The following is an 8,840-nucleotide window of genomic DNA, read 5'->3' on the forward strand; positions in this document are numbered from 1 at the left end:
AAATTAAGGGCAGGGAAACATTCAACACAGCACACAACGAATTTAAACACAACTGATAATAACGCAGGACTGACTGAGAGCTTCTCTGCATCAACTGAACTATATAATGTGTGTACTTAAAATTTTTGGTTTTTTTTAATTTCTTTTGATTTTTTTTTAATTTTTTCATCATGCATGGTAAAAATCACAGATAATAAATCTGAAAACAAGGCAGGCTTACTGTAGTTTATGACCTTTGGATAGGGAAAAACACAAAAAGCACAAACTCTAACAGAAAGACTGAGAAACCGGACTATATGAAAACTAACTTCTGGAGGTGTGGCTCAAGTGCCTGCTTTGCAAGCACGAAGCCCTTAATTCAAACTCCAGTCCCACCAAAAAAAAAAAAAAAACAAATAAACAAAGTCCAAGTGAAACCTAACTTCTATTCATCAAAAACAGCTTCGCTGGTGGCTCATATCTATAATCCTCAAAAGGCAGAGATTAAGAGAAGCCAGCCCAGCAAAAACCCATCACACAGAGGGCTAATGGAGTGGTTCACAGTGCAGGCCCTGAGCTCAAACCCCAGTACCACAAAAAAAAAAAAAAAAAAAACACAGAGTCTGGTGTGGTGCCACACAGCTGTAATCTCAACTACTTGGGAGGATCGGTTTCAGTTTGAGGCCAATCCAGGCAAAAAAAGTTAGTGAGTCTCTATCTCCAAAATAAACTGAGTGTGGTGGTCACTGCCTGAGATCCGGAGGTCAGAGGATCGTAGTGTGAGGCCAGCTCAGGCAAAAGCATAGACCCTATCTGAAAAACAGACTAGGAAGTAGAAGGACGGGGTGTGGCTCAGGCCAAAGAACATGAGGCAGAGTTCAGTCCCCAGTACAGCCCACAACCACCACAGAAAGTCAGTAAAACTGCACATTCTAGAATGCAAGCAGACAGTGGGAAAACACAGAACCAACAAAGAACTTGTTTGCTGAATACAGTAAGGAAGGTACACATCAATGGAGAAACAAAAACAGAAGCCCCAATGGAAAAACACTGACACTTTGTGAAACAGTAAATGCAACCTCATTCTTGTCAGGACAAAGCTGTTTAAAACCACAACAGCAACACCACAGAAACCACCAGAAAGGGTAAGAAAGGAGGCAGACTACACAGGCAGAGAAGGGGTGGTGGAGCTGAAGACGTGATCAGAGAATGGCCAAGGGTGGCAGCCTAGCTTCTTGGCGCAAGCACAGCAGTACCATGTACTAGTACTGATGAAAAACTCTCTAAGCCAGGTACTTTGAAGAACATTCAATAGAGTCACAGTCTATAACTGACAGGAAGTTGAAACTTTAACTCTACTTGACTAATTTTAGGGAGAAAGAACTTGTTCTGAATGTCTCGATTCTGTTATTTTTGTTTTCTCTTCACTGATTAAACAAATTACTCGTTGACCACTGACCACAGCAGCATGAGGAAGCTATAGAATACACAACGATATCTAAAGAACAATATAGAATCCTTGTTGCTGAGCTTACAATATTCTATCTGCTCACAGATGCACCTAGTTCTGCATAATGCATGAAAGAAATAAGAGAGATCACCAATTTCATCTTTGCAAATTCTTTAATTTTTATTTAACCTTTCTCTTAAAAAAGAAAAGGACAAAAGAAAACATATTAAACCATGGTGGTACATGCCTGTAATCCCAGCACTAGGGAAGCTGAGACAAGAGGATCTTGAGTTCAAGGACAGCCTGAGCTACATTCAAGACCCTGTCTCAAATGCACACCAAAAGTAGACTGATAGATAGATCGACAGATAGATGGATAGACAGATTAAATTTAGTTATCAATAAATTCATAGGACTAAAATCAGTTTATACAATACTGCTTCATTAGTCATGCCAAGAGCTGGGACGACTCTAGTCTATGCCAGCCAAATTTTCAGCACCAAAACAAAACCATTAGAGAACTTAACTTTGCATTAAGCACCAGCATGTACACTCTCTTATTTGCAAAAGCCCCATGTCCAAAAGCCATACACATTGCTCTTTCAACACAAAATTGTCCATTTAAGCTCCAAAACAATAATTAAGCAGCCTCAACATAAAACCCTTAAATGAAAGCAGTTATGAGATTCTTCCCAAGATTCTGAAAGTCCTAAAAAACATTTAAGATTCCTGAAATGAGGGCAAACTCATTAGCAAACCTAAGTGGTCAAAAGCAGAACATACACATATCTCAAATCATGAGGCACATTTGAAACCCTCTCAAGTGGTGGCTCACAAACATTAGAAGGCATTCAGCAGTTCCAGACAGCAAGTTCAAACAGCTTACCCGGCCCTATCCCCAAAGTCTAACACAAGTCAGAGATGGGGTTGAGCACCTGCATTTCTTTGCTAGCTGAAGGAATGCCTCTGGTCCTGTTTCTACTTTGATAACCACTGAAAACCAAGAGTAATCTGAAAAATCTCAGAGACAGACTGTGTACTCAGGTGCTAACGTCCCTCACCTGTTCATTTCAAAACGTTTACCTGAAGGCAGCAGCAAGGCCAAGGATGAGATGGCAGTGTATAACTGGCGCTACAGTATTGGAGAAGCAGCTGTTCTTTTACAGAGCTTCAGGACGTAAGTTAAACCCTGGTGAAGCATCCAATAAATCCAGAGCTTATGGATCCTTTTAAATCCTACTCGTTTTGTGAGACCTTGAGTAAATGCTGACTGCAAAACTTGGGTTGAAGGCTGGAGGTGTGGCTCAAGTAGTAGAGTGCCTACTTTGCAAGGGTGAAACCCTGGCAGCTGGGCACTGGTGGCTGACACCTGTAACCCTAGCTACTCAGGAGGCAGAGATCACGAGGATGGCTGTTCACAGAACCCTACCATTTCAAAAATACTCAACACAAAACTGGGGTGGTGGAGTGGCTCAAGAGGTAGAGTGCCTGTGTAGCCCCAGCACTGCCGAAAAAAAAAAAAAAAAGCCCTTGGTTTGAGTCCTAATGAATATAAGATCAATTTCAAGAAGAAAATTTCAAAACTGTAAATGGAAATAGCAATACTTTTTTTCCTGACCCAAGTTTGATTCTAGTTATAAAATGAAAAAGACAAAATTGAAAATGAGTATAATTCCAAGTTCTCCCTGGTATCAAGAGTATCAAGTCCCTACATGGTTTTGGTTTTGAGAGGTGGTGTTTTTTTTGAGACAGGGTCTATGTTGGGGTTTTGTTTGTTTGTTTAGTCTAATCACTCAAATAGTTAACAGGACAATCCTAACTTTTAGGGGTTTTTTTGGTTTTTGTTTTGTTTTGTTTGCAACACTGGGAATTGAGCCATCTCACATTTGCTAAGCCAAGAGCTCTACCACCTGAGTCACACACCCCCAGACAGCTTTTTAAATGAGATTTTTAACTGAGGGAGATAAAACAGTGGACAATTGAGTAACGAAATTAACAGTTCTCCAATAATTAATACATCTGGATTCTTTCATTTACTCAATCAACGAGCACTATTGTGTCAGACATTGAAATATACACAGTCATAACTGCAACAGTGTAAGAAACAAAATTTATACCCTCACAGAAGATATGCAATCAATATATCATATAAAATTAAGCTCTTTCATCACCAGTCCACCAAATACAAACATGGTACTTTGGTCAAGAAAGTAGTAACACATCAAGAACCTACACTGACAGCAGAGACCAAACCACACAATGACAGAAATTTTAACAAAGAATTCAGAGGCAGAAATACACAACCCACAAACAGGACTTCGGAGGTTCTTCTGAGGCTTGCTTTGGTTCCACTGGTTCCGAATAGTGAAGTAGAGAATATTCAACTCTTAAAAGTCTAAAGTCTCCAGTGGTGAGAATAAATACATCCATTTCAGAAACACTGACAGACTAGCAATGTGTTAGAGGGTTTTCTACAAGGGGCTCAAGTCTGTGTGAGGAGAAAATATGCAATTTTTTCCCTTGCTTCCTACAACAGTGCCCCCCCACTACATAAATAAATAAATAAATACCCACTCCAAAACACCTGTAAATGTATAGAATATTAAAGCACATCTTTTGGCAAATAAGACACATCAATCACTGCTCCACACATTACATTTATTCTAAATTAATTCCAAATAATTAAACAATTATGATACATTCAATAAAACACCTATATTGTGTTGGTCAGAAGTTCAAGTACTAAAAATGTCAGCTTCAAACAGAAAATGTAATTATCTAAACTTTCCAGAGGTGGCAGTTCATACTTGTGACCTATTTACTCCTACTTCAGAAGAGTGGTTAAGTTGTGAAAGACTGGGTGAGTGACTTGGGCTTCCTGTGTACAGTGAGGCTGGGAACAGCACCTGCAGCTGAACAGTTCTCAGGGAGCAGAGGAGGCAAAGCTGAACCCCTGGCTGGGGTCTGGCATAGGATGGGCAGAAAACCTAATTTATGGTCCAGGGCCTCGCCCATATTTCACTGATCACACAAAGGCAGTGGCAACCAACAAAAGTCAGGGTACACATATGGAGCCCAGGACCATAACTCCTCTTCTCCATCTTCGAGTCATACTCAACTTATGATTTTAGTCATTTTTCTGTTTCTGAAACATCATAGTAAATGGAAATGTACACCACAAGATTTAGATAAGACTGCTCTAAGTGAATTTTAATTCAGGATTATATTGGAAACACCTTCATGTTCTTAAAAAGAGGTGAACTGTGGATGATGCTACTGTTTTTCTCTGAGGCTTCCAGCTGCTCAAGATGGGAACAGAGCCAGTCAGGCAGGAACCTGTATTTCCTTCCCACTTTTGTCTATAAACCACTTCATTAGTGTTTATGCAGATCAAACATTTCCTAAAATTCCATTTAAATTGAAAGGTGAACTAATAGGCTTATCTGAATTTTATTTCCATCATAGAACCTAGTATAAACAAGTAAAAAGTTAAAAAAAAAAAAGTATTATAATAACATGCAGCCTTTAAGATAAGAAACACATTTAAAGAACACTAAATAAAATCTGCCACAATTCCTAGAAATTAATGCTAGGAGATTTAAATTTCATTTCTCTTACATTAGGGTACTTTCCAATAGTCATAAAACAAACTTTTGCCAAAATAATGGTAGAGAAAGAAAGCAAAACAGGGCTCAAATAATCCACCATCAAACAGAGTTTGAGAAGAGAGGTCAAACAACAACCTCTCAATGAAGATTGGTGAGATCAGTAAGCCAAAAAGCACCCCGAGAGCCTGACCTGCCCTTCCCATCACACCTCACCAATAACATTTCAGTCTCAGGACTGGTAAGCACCTTATAACATCTGAATGCTGGATGCACTGCCTGGAGTACATTTCTATGAATACAAATAAGGTCACTTACTTTGCCCAAACTTAAAATTTTTGCATTTCAGGGCTAGGGGCAGGCGAGCTTAAGTGGTAGTGTGCTAGCAATAGTAATTGCAAGGCCCTGAATTCAAACTCCAATACTAACCAAAAAAATTTATTTCAAATAATTTATAAAAGTTGGGCGCCGGTGGCTCGTGCCAATAATCCTAGCTACTCAGGAGGATCATGGTTCGAAGCCAGCCTGGGCAAACAGTTCTGGAGACCCTACCTTGAAAAAACCCATCACAAAAAAAGAGCTGGTGGCTGGTTGAGTGGTTCAAGTGGTAGAGCCTCTGCCTTGCACATGAGAAGTCCTGAGTTCAAACCCCAGAACCACTAACAGCAAAAAATAAATAAATAAATAGGGCTGGTGGAGTGGCTCAATGTAAAGGCAGAGTTTAAACCCCAGTACCACTAAATAAATAAATAAAATAACTTATATAGGCATCAGTAAAAACAATCAAAGACTTCCACAGCAATTTATTCCTAATTATTTAAGGAATCTCAGTAGGGAAAACAGTAATGAAAATATGTTCTTAAAAATATAGAGCTTTGGGTGGGTGTGGTGGCACTCCTGTAATCCCAGCATTCGGCAGACAAAGAGGATCACAAGTTCCAGGCCAGCCTGGGCTACATAATGAGTCTCTGTCTCTTTAAAAAAAAAAAAAAAAAGTATCAGCATTTAAAAAATACAGAAACCAAAATTTTCTCAATTTTACTAGAAAAAAGTTCACAAATATTAAAATAGTAGAATTTTTAATGTTATGGAAATTTAAAACAAGAAATGATCTAGGTAAATATTGGCCTAAGTTGAAAATGTTTCATCCAAAACTGAAAAGATTTATACATTAACACTTTGAATTGCATCTTTTGTAACTCTTAAGACAACTTTAATTATTTCCTCAAAATTAAGACAGCATAGAGGAGGAAAAAAAATCTCCATAAAACAAAGATACTAACTCTGTAACTCAAATTAGGATCCCAAGAAAGGGCAGCTTTTAAAATTATTTTTATGCCACTGTTAAAGGATTTTTAACAGTGTTGAAAGGATTTCAACCAGTGTTATTGACCAGTGTTAAAGGATTTTTCAATTATTTTTATATTATAAAATACAACACAATAAAATCATTTCTTCTGCAGGATCAACCAACATTTTTCAGAGGCTAGCTTTAACAATACAACTGTCTCATTGAGACCATTTCTCCAACTCCCTAATGAGACATGATCTGTCCGCTCAAGAACAAGGTTTTGAAGCCTGGGGATTAAGTTATGCAATTCCCAACAACAGGCATGAGCTTTACAGAAACTGCCTCAGTTAAGGATATGAGAATGGTCCTCACTGCTGCCTCCTAACTTCCGCTTTTCCCGACACTCCACCGCAGCCGCAGGGAACTTCACTCTTAACTCTCACTACTCAGCAGTGGCTGTCTGAGGCTGGCGGATCGGGTCAGCTCTAGGGGGTTTGGCCCAGTATTAACCCCAAACATAAGGACAGTGGGAGCACTTGCTTCTCGTGTGGCCTCTGCATGATGTGTGCTATGCTGAAGACTAATGTAACCGTGGTCTCTTTCAGACAGGAACTCTTTATCTGCATTCATTATTAAATTGCATTGTATGATAGTGACCTGAAATTCTCTGGGAGGAAAATGTAATCCTCATCTTGAGCACTTACTAAAGTGCGCACAGGAGACTGACGATGGATTCAGCTAGGCTGTCCCACACCCAGAACGGCCACAAATTAAAAACAATTACATTCACGAGGACCCTGGAACACAAATGTCCTTAAAAGTTTCCGGTTAGAGCTGGGGGTGTGGCTCAGTGGCAGAGTGATGACCTAGCTTCAGGGAGGCCCCAAGTTCCAGCCCCAGAAAGTTTACTGCTTAAATATCAGGTTTTTAAAAATTATCTCCATAGTACAACTGTATAAAAATACCTATACTGTACCTCAACAAAAAATAAGTTGAATGTTCATTCATCTTTTAATTACAGCGTGTACATACTTTGGCCTGTTTCAAAGGTTTCACAGATCAGAGTACTCATGTCTTTCCAAGAGATTTTTATTAGCCGTTTTACAAACGAAATAGTAAGGGTGGGGCTCAGGAATTTCTCTTTAAATAGTAACGACCTATTATCACAACCGTGAAAATGCTTACACGCTGTAAAGATCTCAGCGTCGGTCAGTGTTAACTACAAATCCCAAGTTCTTACAATGCCTTCAGCTTGAACCTATTTCAAGCCGCTCTCGTTATTATTACAGTATTACTATTATCTTAGTCTCACTGCCGACACCCAGCTGCAGGCTAACTATGCAAGAATGCAACACTGTTGAAATGGCTTTCAAAACAAAAAAAAAACTTTATCTTCAGTGCCTTTCTCTACGAAATCTTGCAATTACAGGAAACCGAGCGCGCACCCATCTTCTAAGGGGGGTACAACCGGAGCCCCGGGAGCAGGCGGGCCGGCAGCGCCCCGGCTGCGGCACCGGGGAGGTGGGGGGTGGGGACTGAGGCAGGAGGAAACTTGGGCGGCACAATGACTCCAGGACCCCGGGCTGTCGCCAAGACAGCCTCCGCCACCGAAGTCGGGCGCCCCGGGGCCGGGGCCGGAGCGCTGCCCGGGCCGCTGCGCCGTCCCCGCGGATTTCCTTCTTCCTCTCCCCTTTTGTTTTTCAGGCTTTCGGTCCGCCGGCCAGGGCCTCCCCGTGCGCCCAGCGCCCCCGGCCTCCCCGGACCTCCCGGCCTCGCCGCCTTCCCCGCGGCCCCGGCTCCTCGGGTTCCCCGGCCCCAGGCTCGCCGTCGTCTTCGCCTCCCCAAACCCCCGGCCTCCCGGCGCTTCTAGCTCCTTGGGCCTCCCCACGTCCTCGGCCTCCTCATCTTCCCAAGCCCCGGCTCTCCCTCCTCCCGCGGGCGTCCGGGGACACGGGAGGGGCCGCCTCCGTCGCCGGCCGGGCCCCGCTTTGCCCTCCGACCGCGGCCCCGCCCGCACCCCGCTCCACAGGGGCCAGCCCGGACCCACGTTCCGCACTCACCGGGCCGCGGCTGGGCACGCGAGGCAGAAGCAGGCGAACAGCGGCGGGGCGGCGCCGGCGACGGCGGCCGCGCTCCTCCCACGCGCACGCCTGGCGCACGGCGGTCCGGCCGGCGGCGGCGGCGGCGGCGGCGGCGGCAGCGGCGGGCTCGCGCCCTCGGGCCGTGCTGAGTCGACGCGGGTCTGCGCGTGCGCCGTGGCAGTGAGCGCGCGCCCCTCGCCGCGCGACGCCAGGCCCCGCCCCCGAGCTCCGCGCGTGCGCACTGAGACTCCCACGGACCCAGACTTCGCCCCCATCGGACCGCCCAGCGCCTGGATGCGGCACTGGGTGGTCCGCGGAGCGACTACCGGCGGACACTCTGGCCACCCTTCCTGCCCAGGACCCCACTTGGTGTCCGGCGTGGGTTCCGAAAGCTGGACGCCTCACCTTGCCCGGGCCTCCCCAAGCTTCGCCGC

General features: G+C 43.8%; 1 protein-coding gene across 2 annotated transcripts in view; it reads right to left on the reverse strand.

Moving 5' to 3' along the window:
• Positions 1 to 8,490, reverse strand: part of Ptk2 (protein tyrosine kinase 2) — a 252,149-nt gene extending 243,659 nt beyond the window's left edge. Inside the window, exon 1 of one of the 2 annotated variants that reach the window (XM_074069293.1) lies at positions 8,386 to 8,490. The gene's annotated coding sequence lies outside the window, so the exon portion shown is untranslated. The remainder of the gene's footprint in view (positions 1 to 8,385) is intronic. The other variant, XM_074069292.1, reaches the window with a different exon arrangement.
• Positions 8,491 to 8,840: the final 350 nt, after the last annotated feature.

Source organism: Castor canadensis, chromosome 3 (genome assembly GCF_047511655.1).
Source record: "Castor canadensis chromosome 3, mCasCan1.hap1v2, whole genome shotgun sequence".
NCBI classification, from domain to species: domain Eukaryota; kingdom Metazoa; phylum Chordata; class Mammalia; order Rodentia; family Castoridae; genus Castor; species Castor canadensis.